Source organism: Zootoca vivipara, chromosome 8 (genome assembly GCF_963506605.1).
Source record: "Zootoca vivipara chromosome 8, rZooViv1.1, whole genome shotgun sequence".
Classification (NCBI taxonomy): domain Eukaryota; kingdom Metazoa; phylum Chordata; class Lepidosauria; order Squamata; family Lacertidae; genus Zootoca; species Zootoca vivipara.
This window is the reverse complement of record NC_083283.1, coordinates 27,450,429-27,464,072: the sequence shown is the minus strand read 5'-3', so window position 1 is coordinate 27,464,072 and position 13,644 is coordinate 27,450,429.

Here is a 13,644-nt window from a genome sequence, read left to right as displayed (position 1 = left end):
GACATAACGTGAGGGGAAGATGACATCACACCCAGGGGAAATAGAGAGAGGGGTGTCGTTACGTCATACGCCTGTCCTGGGAAACGGGGGCCCTGACTGAGCCACAGCAACACGTGGCCGGGTACAGCTCGTTTAAAATAAAATAAAATGAGGATTTCAATAATAGATAAGCCATGCACAGTTTCCGCTGTAACATTTTGGGGAAAGTGCTTTGTTGATTAGAATAGTCTAGGAAAACCTCAGATTCCCTAGCTTGGAGTACTCAGATGGAACAGTATCAGCTTTAGTTACAGGTAGGTAGCCGTGTTAGTCTGGGTCGAAGTAAAATAAAAAAATTCCTTCAGTAGCACCTTAAAGACCAACTAAGTTTTTATTTTGGTATGAGCTTTCGTGTGCATGCACACTTCTTCAGATACACTGAAATAGGAGTCCCCAGGCATGGATCCTGCTTTCCTCCTCCTAAACCTTCAACTACCGTGTTTCTCATATTATAAGACACGTCTTATATTTATTTTTTCCTCAAAAAAACACACTATGGCTTATTTTCAGAGGGAGTCTTATTTCTTTCCTCCTCCTCCTGCCGCGGCCGGCATTGCTGCTGCGCCTATCACTATGTCTTATTTTCGGGGTATGGCTTATATTCCTTGAATGCTTAAAAATCCTGCTATGGCTTATTTTATGGGTATGTCTTAAAATATGAGAAACAGGGTAGGATGTTTCCTGAAACTAGGATTTCTTAACTTGGAAATAGGAAACACCCAATCAAGCAAGTCTCATCAGATAGCCTACGTACTGGCTCCATTTTCTAAGAAGGACTACAGCTCAGCTAAAGTTGGAGAGCCACTGCCGTTCAATGATGACAAAACTGACTGAGCTGGATGGGGCATTCCTCTGACTCAGTACAAGGCAGCTTCCTGATTTCCGATGGTTGGCAAATAAACCTTTTGGAAATCCAAGGCTGGTTAAAATGGGCACTGCAGCTCTGCTTCCTAATCTCCTCACCTTGCCCACCATTTCACAAAATGCAATGATATATATATATATATATATATATATATATATATATATATATATGCTACTCCCCCCCCCCTTGTGTATTGATGGGTTAATGCAGCTTCCTGGTGTGTGTGTGTGTGAGAGAGAGAGAGAGAGAGAGAGAGAACACAAGGTGGCTGTACATCCAATCTCTTTTAACACAAACTCCAACTACATCAGTTGGTATACCAACAGGGGAGTCTTTAGCATATGCGCCACCAGGGTGTAAAGATCCGCTCAGTGCCCCCAAGTCTGACAAGTGCAGTCTTTGGTAAATGAGCACACAAAGTCAAAAGTCCTTTAATGAAACAGTAGGTATACATTTTGTTTTTCTAGCTTGATCAAAATTATTTATTATTTCTTAACAGGCAGATAGCTTAGGCGGCTTCAGTGGTAGACACCAGGCGCCCCCCAGAATTCAGCGCCCGGGTGCCCTGCACCCCTTGCACTCCTGGGTAAAGTTGGCCCTGAAGTTGCATCATCTAGAGTGCAAAATGGCTGCATGCAAGTTTTCAGAGAAACAGGCAAAGACGCAACACTGTGGGAAAACAGTAAGGAGCTTCCATAATTTCGTAAGTCTGAGCGGGATGGGGACAAGTAAATCCGTCACATAAGGAACTGGGCTTGGGCCATCAAGGGAAGATGTCCCTTGCAACGGAGGGTTATGATGAAATAAGGCACCTTGCTGTTCTAAGAGAAAGGGAGTATATAGCTGCTTTCCTCAATTTATATTACTCTGACATCGCCAACTAAAGGATCTTAAAGATCAAGGCTTTGGTAAAGGCTGGTCCAGAAGGAGGGTCATTGACCAAACAAGCAGTTGGCTGCACTAGGCAAAACTCACATTACCAGTGTAGCATGTCCACGTAAAACTCAGAAACATAAATAATATTTGGCTCAGGCACAGGATTCTGTGAAGACCAGAGAAACGAGGAAAATTCTATGTGTGCCATCACCAATGAGCTGTAAAGAGAAAATGATGCATGAATCAGTTAATGAAGTGCAAAATTAATCAGTGCTTTTGGGGACTCCTACTGCCCAGTGACCTTAAATGGGAAATCAAGTAACACTCAGAATGCTTTGGCGGAGCACTTGGAAAGTCAGCTAAGGACAAATGGGGGATTTTATGAACAGTTGGTCTGCTGTGAACACTACTCTAGTCATTTATTTCTAGCAATAAACCCTCAGAGCTTTTAGGATTTCATTTCTGCTGTGTTGAAAATCGCAAATGCTTTAAGCCATTGGTTGTTGTTGGAAAACAAATAGTGCTGCAGCTGATTCCATCTGGGTAGATTTCATCCCACAATAAATCATTAAATTCTAGTGGTTAGCACAATATCTGTTGTACGTGCCTGGGTTTATTTTTTTTCTTGTGTTTTAAAACTGAAATTGCTGCCTTCTTTTTCCCCTCTGAAGGAAAGGATTCTAGAAAGAATTAGCAATCACTGGCATGTTTTCCAGAAATGCAATATCATTATAAACTGGATATCCTCAAACTGTGTCATCATGAGACACCAATTCCCACCTGTACAAGAAAACAATTGGTTTGACTACATACAACGTGTTTTTTTCTGATAAAGGTTCAGTAGCCTTTATAGGTAATGCCTCAAATGGCAGCTTGTGGGTTTCTAGGTATAGATCTAGCTCATGGACCACCCAATGGGGAGTTGGCGCTTGGGACAATGCATGATGTGAGCCTGAGAGGCTTAGTTCACTCTATACATTTATTGCCCTGACACAAAATTAACTAAGCAAAAGAGCTGACTATTGCAACAGTGGGTCAAAGTTGACTGTGAGTGAACCTCCCTTAGGGACTCCGCTATAAATCAGAAAGTGTGTGGTTTGAATCCTGCCTTTACCATAAGCTCACCAGGTGCCTTATGTAAGCCACTTTCTCTCAGCACCAAGACCCCCATCAGGAATATAAGGAATAAATAATACTGGCATAATTGTAAGGATCACAGCAGGAATAATTTGGTGCTAAATGCCCAAAAGACAGTGGAAATGGTAATTGATTTCAGAAGGCACTGTTCCATCTTGCCGCCACTTTCCATCCTTGGTAACGTGGTTGTAGTAGTAGAGTCCTTTAAGTTCCTGGGCTCTATAATTTCTCAAAACTTAAATTGGTCAGGCAACATCAATAGTATTATTAAAAAGGCCCACCAGAGGTTGTATTTCTTGCGTCGACTAAGAAAATTTGATCCAATTTTATAGAGGTACCATTGAAACTGTTCTTTGTAATTCTATTACTGCCTGGTATGGCACAGCCTCCAAGATGGAGAAGAAAAGGCTCCAAGGAGCAGTAAGAATTGCAGAAAGGGTAACTGGTGTTAGTTTGCCTTCAGTAGAGACACTTTATGCTGTCTGAGCTAGGAAGAGAGCAGAGGGAATTGTCGCAGACCCTTTGCATCCCGGTCATAATCTGTTTGATTTACTTCCATCTGGATGTCGCTACAGGACTCTATACACAAAAACGGCTAGGCACAGGAACAGTTTTTCCCCTTGTGCCATCAAATTGTTAAATTCGTAGTTGTGTAGTGGAAGGGGAGGCCAGTTATCGGTGGGGTTCCTTTGCTGTGCTATTGTATTGTGAGTGGAACAGTGTTTGTATAAGATACGTTACATTGCAATATAGTCGAAACAAAATTCCAAGTATGTTTGGTACTTGGCCAATAAATTATTCCTTATTCCTTAATGGATGTAAAGCACTTGAACACTGGAAAGCACTATGAAAATTTATTATTATTATTATTATTATTATTATTATTATTATTATTATTATTATTCCTCTCATAAACTGTTGTGACAGTTGTTATGAAATGGACCTCTGTACTGGACTGGGCAGAGGGCTTTGATATCTTCTGACTTTTACCTGAAAACTGTTCCTTACTGTTCAGTTCAGTTTTTTAAAAAGCTTTAAAATTCTCTCTGTCAGGATAAATACCAGTAGACTCTGGTCAGGAAATCTTTGTTCATATGGAATAGAGCAAATGGAATGTAAAAAGACCACTCTGCCCTTGCAGTAAAGATAAAATATTCAGAGTGTGTTGGCAAACAGTCTTTTCTTTCTTTAAAAATGCCTTTGCAGGCTAAAATCTAAACTCAGTGGAAAAGACACTTTAGACAAAAGGCACTGCAACTGTGTCTCCTTTTTATTACTCTTTGTGCCTGAACTATTTAGCACTGCACCAACCCTCCTGCTGCAGTCCTATAGAAAACATCTGAATCATTGCTACATGGATCTGCCTCCCGGAATAAATAGCTGCTTGGGAAAAGCTGCTCAGGAAATCTCCCTGCATTCAACCCTTAGAAACAAAATATCAGCTTGACATGCTGTGGAGTAGAATGGGTAATCTATTTTGGTGGAACAAGTTAAAGACAACATGTGCTGTACTTGCTGAGACCCGAAGATTTAATTCACACTGGTATAGGATTCTTAGGAAGGATTTGCATTAATAGTTCTATTTCCCCTAACCTTAATAACTTTCGCATTTTTCATATGCAGCAAAATCTGAAACAATGCATGCGCGAATAACACACATTAACGTGACCTCGGCTACTAGTGCAGTCTAAAAATGTTGGTGCCAAAGTTAATGTGTGAGAGAACAGAATCAAATGGTAAAGCTCTTCATAGACCGAACCATTTCAAGCCAGAGGTGAGAGGTTGCATGTTTCAGTATTTGGGTGGAGGCTTGCAATCAGTTCTGGATGAGGTTGCACTGTCCCTGAAGAGTTTGGGGCTTCTCCCGGACACATTATTATCTTTGCATGGACTACTTGATATCATTGGTCCATGCGCACTCAGAACATGGCTAGCCAATCAGCAGCTACGGTACATGCCTCCATAGTGTTGACGTCACTGCCACCACATAACTCCTTCCTGTAAGAATGAAGAAACCTCCATCATAGTCACCTCATTGCCAACCGTCACGGAGAAAGATACTTTGGAGCTGCTGCAAAAAGATTTCTAGAGAATTCACACCTTCCTTCAAAGCCAACTCAAGCTCAGGTTTACTCAAAGCTATAGTTAGTCATGACCTTTTAAACCAGTGGCTTCCAGAGTTATTTTTTAGGCCACTGCCCTTGGTTCTATAAGCTCAATCTCCAGTGCCCCTTACCCTACCCTATAAAAAGCATTGGTCAGAACAGCACTTTGCGCAACTCACTAAGGAAGATAATAGCGCAATAAAATGGAAACCAGTAACAACAAATTGCACATTTATTCAAAACACAATTAAAAACTATTTAGTTTCGATACCAACACCCATGATATCCTTCTGGAGCAGCTGTCTGAGTTAGGGGTGGGTGCCACCACTTTGCAGTAGTTGTGGTCCTACTTAGATGGTCTTTTCCAGAGGGTGTTGCTGGGGGAGTGCCCTTCAATGTGGGTGGGTTGTTCAACATCTACCTGAAACAGCTGAGTGGGGTTATCCAGAGTTTTGGAGTACATTGTAAGCAATATGCTGGTGACACACAGCAGTGGATGCGTTGGACCATTGTCTTACCTTGGTAATGGACTGGACGAGAGCCAACAAATTGAAGCTGGTAGCCTAGCTGCACCCTTATCTGGACAGGGGTCGCCTAATTACTGGTGTCTATGCTCTGGAAACCTTGAAGTTAGATTACTGCAACACATTATATGTATGGCTGCTGGAGAAGATGGTTCTGAATCTTCAGCCAGTGCAGAATTGAGTGGCCAAAGCAATATGGTTTGAGCATAGTACACCGATCCTGGCGTGATTGCACTAGCTGCCAATTAGTTTTCAGGCCCAATTCAAAGTGCTTCTTTTAGTCTATAAAGCCTTAAATGGCTCGGGACTGCACTACCTTAAGGATCATTTCTCCCTGATCCAGACCCTGTGATCATAATCAGGGGCCCTTTTTTTGTGCTCCTCCACAAGAGGTCAAGAGGGTGGCAACAGGGGCTTTTTCTGTGGTGGCTCCTCGTTTGTAGAATGCTCATCTTTAGGCGCCAGGCAAAAACGTTTCTGTATAACCTGGCCTTTGGCTCATTAACATTCTATGGCCTTTTAAATGTGTTTATGGGAGCTATTGGTTTGTTTAAGTTTTATTATGTACTTTGTGTTCTTGTTTTGTATTTTTATGTTGTGAACTGCACTGTGATCTTTTGATGAAGGGGAAGCATACAATCATTAAGTAATTATACAAATAATAATGGATTAACTGGATCCAGTGACACCAGCTACCTCCAATGCTCCCTGCCACGCCCCCCTCCCAGTACCACCCACTTTGAGAACCTCTGAATGAATGAAGGAGCTGTGGTAGGAATCACTTCATGATGGTTCCAGCTCACACTGTGGGGTCTACTGTGTTGACTTGGGCCAATGTTTGGGCATTTCTAGCTCAAACTATCTGGAAAGCACCAGATTGGGGGAGCCTATACTAAATGTTGTGGCAGAGAAGGAGAAGCTTAAAAGGATCTACTTCCCGATGGCAAATGTCATGCCTAGATCAGTTCTCAGATCTTCTTCTTGAGGTATTAGAAGCTCAGGTCCTGCACTGGCAAGGATCTTGCATTCCCCACAGTTGGCAGAAAACAAAGGTGATGAGCAAAAACCTTTATTCTTATTCTTACTATTTAGAACTTGTCTTTTTCCTGTTGACCTGCTTTGAATTTGGTCATAGTGACTGCTTATGTGAGCAGGTTGACTACAAGTGCACTCGTCACTGGGCTTGTAATTTTTCATATGCAGCCAAAAATAGGGGTCCTAAGCAATAGGAATGGCTGGCAAACCTATTCATGTGTGCCAATTCAAATCAGGTTCTCAGAAAACGAAAATCAGCCCTGCTTAGAATCTTTACTTATTTATTTCATGTGCCTAAAGGTATTGACCACCTGCCAACCTTTCTCCCCACCCCCACCCCAAACGACTGGCAACTTCTGTAATTGTCAGATGGTGGGATATCAGAATATCTACTTTTCCATTACTCCTCAAGCATGGGTGGTATGGAGGAGCCCATCACATGGTCAACCTCATTTTCCTTTGTTGATATCTGTGGCATGCACTGAACACAAATTAGTTTCTATGTCGACGGGTGCATTTCTTAAGCTTCTGACTCTGAAACAGTCCCATTTCACAGAACTGCTCTCCTATGCAGTGCTCTCCTTCAGCATATGCATGTGTGCAAGTGACTGCTTGATTGAAGGAGCGTCTCCACCCCCATCATTCTGCCCAGACACTGAGGTCCAGTCCCGAGGGCCTTCTGGCGGTTCCCTCATTGCAAGAAACCAAGTTGCAGGGAACCAGGCAGAGGGCCTTCTCGGTAGTTGCGTCCGTCCTGTGGAATGCCCTCCCATCAGATGTCAAAGAGAAAAACAGTTACAGTGGTACCTCGCAAGATGAAATTAATTCGTTCCACGAGTCATTTTGTATTGTGAAATTTTCGTCTTGCGAAGTGCTGTTTCCCATAGGAAAGCATTGAAATTTAATTAATGCGTTCCTATGGGCAAAATAATAATAATGCCTGGTTAGGGTACATAAATGTGAACAAGATTAACTCACACAACATAGAAATACAATTTAAAAACAAAGAAGCATAATGAAGCATAGCAAGGGAAAACCTTAAACGTACTGGCTCCCAGTATGTTTCCGAGCAAAATTCCGAGCACAATAAGTGTTGGTGCTGACCTTTAAATCCCTAAATGGCCTCAGTCCTGTATACCTGAAGGAGCGTCTCCATCCCCATCGTTCAACATTGAGGTCCAGCACCAAGGGCCTTCTGGTGGTTCCCTCACTGCAAAAAGCGAAGTTACAGGGAACCAAGCAGAGGGCCTTCTCGGTAGTGGCGCCCACCCTGTGGAACGCCCTCACATCAGATGTCAAAGAGAAAAACAGCTACCAGATTTTTAGAAGACATCTGAAGGCAGCCCTGTTTAGGAAGGCTTTTAATGTTTAATAGATTATTTTATTCATTTTTCTGTTGGAAGCCGCCCAGATTTATTTATTTATTTATTTATTTATTTATTTATTTATTTATTTATTTATTTACTGCTCACCATTAAGTGAAAGACATAAACAGAGCTGCGCACACATACAACTGTGCACACATTGGGTCTGCATCTGCCAAACATCTTGCACCAGGTGGAAGATTTGGAAATCAAAGACATCTCTTGTGGATTTGGTGAAATGCCTATTTCACAGAAGAAAAACTGGTGAGCCTCAGAACCCACTGACCCCTCCAAGCCAAAAATGAAGAAGAAGAAGAAGAAGAAGAAGAAGAAGAAGAAGAAGAAGAAGAAGAAGAAGAAGAGGAGGAGGAGGAGGAGGAGGAGGAGGAGGAGAAGGAGGAAAACGGAAATATAGAAAACAAAAAAACCAGGGAATTGCCCCAACCCCCTCTGCAAAAGCAATTTAAAAAAACCATTGGGAGGAGGAAGAGGCCTTGGCGGGTGCCAAGGGAAGTTTCTGAGGGTGACATGGTTCCCATAGAATGATGCTATGTTGGAGATCTCAGATTCACATTGAATTGCAGTGGCTCTCTAGGCTCTCTGACAGGAGTCTGCCAACGCTATCTGGAGATGCCAGATGGAATATGGGATAGCATGTGCTGAATTGCTGAGGCATGGATAACGTGAGTATGGACAGATTGTTAATAACCTCTGGGAGCAAGATGACACCGGGCCCAAATATTTCTGGTCACTACTATGTATGTTTGCAGAGAAGGGTGCCATACAATGAGAGAAATATTGTCAGGATTTGGCCTTTCATTCACAGACTTAATATGTGAGGTGAAACCCAAAGTAATAGCAGAATTATCAGCCTGCTTCCTTTTAACCTTGCTGTTAAGGGCAATCTTTTGCTACAAAACGCTTTTGCACAGCTAAAGGAGAGGATAAGAAACAGAACAATCCAAAGCTTGAAATCTATATTGCATCTTATTTTGCAACACTAATTTGGTCCTTGTGGTTTTATAGAAGCATGCAATTTCCAAATATAGCTGAGTTGTATGGTTTTGATTGCATTACTCAGGGCAAAACTTAAGTAGAAAAAAAGGTAGAGATCTTAATGGGATAGGCTCTTTTTATAGACCGGCAGGTGTTTTCTATGGTTCCAAATCCGCCGCCATCAGTTGCCATCACTCCCAATTGTTGGGAACTGGACAAACGAAGAGGTGGTGCACAAAAACTGTTGGATCAGAGCAAACATCTATCTAACCCAAAGTCAACCAGATGCTTCTAGGATACTCACAAGTAAGGCAGGAAGGCCACAACTCTCCCCTCCTGTTTGTCCTCGGTATCTGCAAACAGACGTAGACTGCTTTGGGACCTTGAGGTTCCATTTACCTAACACAGGTAAATCTACCTTTAGTAGTTTTATCCATCATGGATTCCTCTCATCCCGGCATAGCCAATGTGGTCCCCTCAAGATGTTGCTGGACTCCAACTCCAACTAGCCCTGGCCCCTGAACATGGGTCATGTTGGCTGAGATTCCAGAAGTATACTTTTGCAGCAAAGATGTGTCCTCATGAGAAGACAAGAAGAGCCTGATGGATAGGCCAATGCCTCACCGATTCTAGTGTCCTGTTTCTCACGTTGGGCAAAAAATTCCTGCATTGCAGAAGGTTGGATTGGTAACCCTTGTGGTCCCTTCTAACTCTACAATCCTATGATTTTATGCCTATGGAGAACATGAAAGCAAGCTCCCATCAATCCCAGCATGAATGACCAATGTTCTGGGATATGGGAGTTGTAGCCCAGCAACCTGGAGTTCACCACATTAGCTACCTGCTGCATCATGACCCTTAAAGCCATCAAAACTAGTGGTTGCCACCACATCTTGTGCTTGACCTGAGCAAATGTGGGAAATCAGCTCTTGGAATGGGAAGAGGGGAATCTGCTTTAGCAAATAAATAAACCCCATCTCTTCCGCTCAAAGGGTTGGCAGATCTGCATGATTATTCAGGCGTGAAATTAAATATGTGGAGATGTACTTATGTTCCTATTATATTGGATTATAAGGTGATGAATGAGAGGTGATGGCTCCCAAGGGCAGATGCAAGCCGGTGTTTTCACGCAAAAGGAATAACGTAGAGCTGGGATGCTAAAAAGGCAGAGAGCATTTGTGTAACATTCCATTTTTGTAACATTCCACATTATGTAACATTTTTCTCTCCTTTTGAGCCTTCCCTCTTAAGGAAGATGCTGGATTCTAATTTTCAAGGATGGGCATTAGGATTTTATGGGATAGAAGTGAACACCAGAGGAAGGAGAAGAGGGTGCTTTAAGATATGCACAAGTAGGGGAAAAGGGGGGTGGGGGTGGGGAATAGCCAGTCAATTAATGTAATTGCAATGCAAAAATAATAAAATGACAAAAAATGTTGTTAATAAACCAGCCTTGATCATTGTTTTACTTTGTATTTCTGCTTCGAATCCTGTACTTCTACCAGGCTGCTAGTTATTGCTAATTTCCCCCTTATTAATATTTGTGGGACCTGATTATGGGTGGGTGCATGTGCAGTCTGGTCTGCATATAACTCAGGAACAAGAAGATAATAGGAAGCTGGCTCATCTCAGGATTCTTTGGGGAAGCCTTGTGTTTTAAATGTAGAGTGTGGATCTGCCCTGAGTCATACCACGGGTCCAGTGAGCTCAGCAACAGTCTATCCCGAAGACTGAGAACATGTGGCTGATGGGAGCTGGAGTCCAGCAACATTTGGAGGGCCACAGATTCCCCACCCCTGGTCTACCCTGGCTGGCAGAGGCTCTGCATGATATCAGCCCTACCTGGAGATGCCTACCCTCCAGATGTATTGGCCTACGACTCCCATGATCCCTAGCTAACAGGACCAGTGGTCGGGGAAGCTGGGAATTGTAGTCCAAAACATCTGGAGGGCCGAAATTTGGGGATGCCTGATCTAGACACATCAAAAAAGTGTTCCAGGAAACGGTGTTGTAAACTTTATTATGAGAAATCACGTTGGGGAAATGTCACATATATAACACATATAAAACGCTTTTTATTTACTAACGTAGCTGAGTCCTATCAGTGAGCAGGTTTGGGAAACATCAGCTAGTGGGGAGGAGAAAATTAAAGGACTGCAGTCATGCCTTTGGCTATTGGACTGAGGAATATGAAGATCATGCAGGTCAAAACAGGAAGATTAAGGTGACTGGGGCAGCTGTAATTCTACAAATCTCGGCTGCCTGGTGGGTAACTAGCAGTGACTTAGAGCCCATAGCCATACTCATTGCTTGCCTGACGCAATGCAATCAACTTGCAGGAAGAGGAGAAGGATGCTTAAAAGCACATCTCAGAGCTGGATCAATACAGAGTTTTCCTTTGATCAGCAACTTTTCAGCACAGCAGTGGACGTTTGATAGAAACAGGGCTAGAAAGATAAGGAGGGAGGCGCGTAACCAGCTTGCCTTATTTCTTGAGAGCGCAGCAGTAGAAAAATTTCATTAAGACTCAGATCCATTGCCGCACCATTCTTGATTATAGCTAGCCTGCTGTAAATCACAGAAAGCAAGTCATCTCATCAGGCTGGTACTTATGCAATGATGGTGCTTCTGTTGCTAACAATTGAGTGGGATATTGGTTTCTGTTAGTTGAAAAGCCCTGTTTTTTAAGCAAGAAAAGCAAGAAAGACCAGTATTGTTCTATGGCATGACTGGGTTTCTAGACAACTGAATGTGCACAATTGTCCTAGTTTTCCTCTATATTCTCCTCCGACTACTCCCTCCTCCTGGTATTTCAATACTGTACATTTCACTATGCAAACTGTTTATTTTCTGTTTTAAATACCAGGTCTCCTCAGGGCAAACAGAGGTCAGTGTGCTGTCAAGCAAACGACACTTGACTCTTTTTTCAGACTAATCTGTGCGCTAAGGAAGTTCCACAATTGATCTGTGCATATCCTTATGCTGAAGGAGAGTAGGCTGTGCTTGTGAGGGCAATTTTAAATGTAAATTGATCTGTGGCTTCTTCAATCTTAGCCCTGTGATGAACGTTTCAGCAGAGTATTCTTCATGGCACTGTTGATCATCCTGGGAAAATGCACCAGTGTATTCCCCCTCCCTGTTAAATATGCAGATCTTTTCTCAATGCAGATAACATTTCAAACTTGCTGGGCGTTTTTGACACTTAGCTCAAATGACATTCAATAGATTTTTTAAAATATTGTTAAGGTTAAAAATTTGATTCATAAATATAGAAAGCAAAAAGTAGGCCTGGGATAGAGCACAATTTTAATCTGCAAAGTGACTCAACAGGAGCCTCAAGACTTACTCTGTATTAACAGCGCCATGTGATTTTAGGGCATGGGGTTGTGGGCTACATTTCTATGGGTGGAAGTGGTCAGGGTCACCTCTGGACAAATTTTTATTTTATTTTTTAAATTAAATTTTTATTTTGAATTTTCATAATACAACAGAAAAAAAGAAATAAATATAAATATACTTCCAAAACAACATTTGATAATAAATATACAAATAATAATACAACAAAATACAAAGAAAAAACTGCCAAACAAATCAAGATAAATAGTTCCCTCTCACCCTTCACCCTACAGACCCCCCCACCCCTGTGTGACTTCCAGCCTATTCTCTATTTCGACATTGGTTTCCCAAAAGAATTTTTGTATACCTTTTTGGATATTTTATATCTTGATTATTTATATTACTTGAACCCTTCACCTGTCTGTTAAGAGGTTGGCGTTTTCCACAAATTTCTTCTTATAATCATTGAATTTTTCCCAATCTTTATCGACTTTGTGTTCAGGTATCCCTTTGATTTCTCCTATTTTCCTTCCCATATTTTGATATCTTATTAATTTGATTTGCCAATCCTCTATCTTTGGAATTTGTACACTTTTCCATCTCTTTGCTATGAGAAGTCTAGCGGATGTGGTTGCATACATAATTAAACACTTATCCCCTCCCCTGATCTCCTCACTTAATATTCCTCCGGACAAATTAAGATGCTGGGTGCCTGATGTCTTACCATCACTGTCCTTACAAAATAAAGAGTGGGGGAAGTGGCAGAAAATCCACAAGCTACGTAGGACAAATGGCCTGGGGCTTGGGTACCGCCTCCTTTAACAACCAAGGGTCCGTGTCTACCTGGCTCCAAGTCAAGGCAGAAGGCAGAGGCAGGATCTTTCTCTGAGTAGACAGCTGCCATCTTCTCTCCTTTCCAGGCAGAATTAGGCTTCACCCTTTTCCATTTGGCTCTAGCCCTGATCTTCCAGGCACAAGACCTTGGCTCCCAGACTCCCCTCCCAGGCTCATGGTCCCTAGCAACTGTGCTTGTGTTGCTCTGACTACTTTTCAGTGCACAAAACACCAGAAAGTTCAGTCAACTACTAACCTACATTTGGTTGCCCAGGTTGCCCCGCTTTTTTGTTTGCTATCAGAAGTCCTATGGCTTTGACAGAAATTCAATGAGCAGAATGTTTTCCACCATGGAGGTCATGTTAGGGAGATTTTCACTGGTTGGATGTCAGCCCCTCTGTGCAGCTGCTAAAACACAGTTAACTATCTAGAAGGAAAGAAAGAAAGAAAAGAGAGAGAGAGAGAGAGAGAGAGAGAGAGAGAGAGAGAGAGAGAGAGAGGGAGGGAGGGAGGGAGGGAGGGAATGTGCTTCT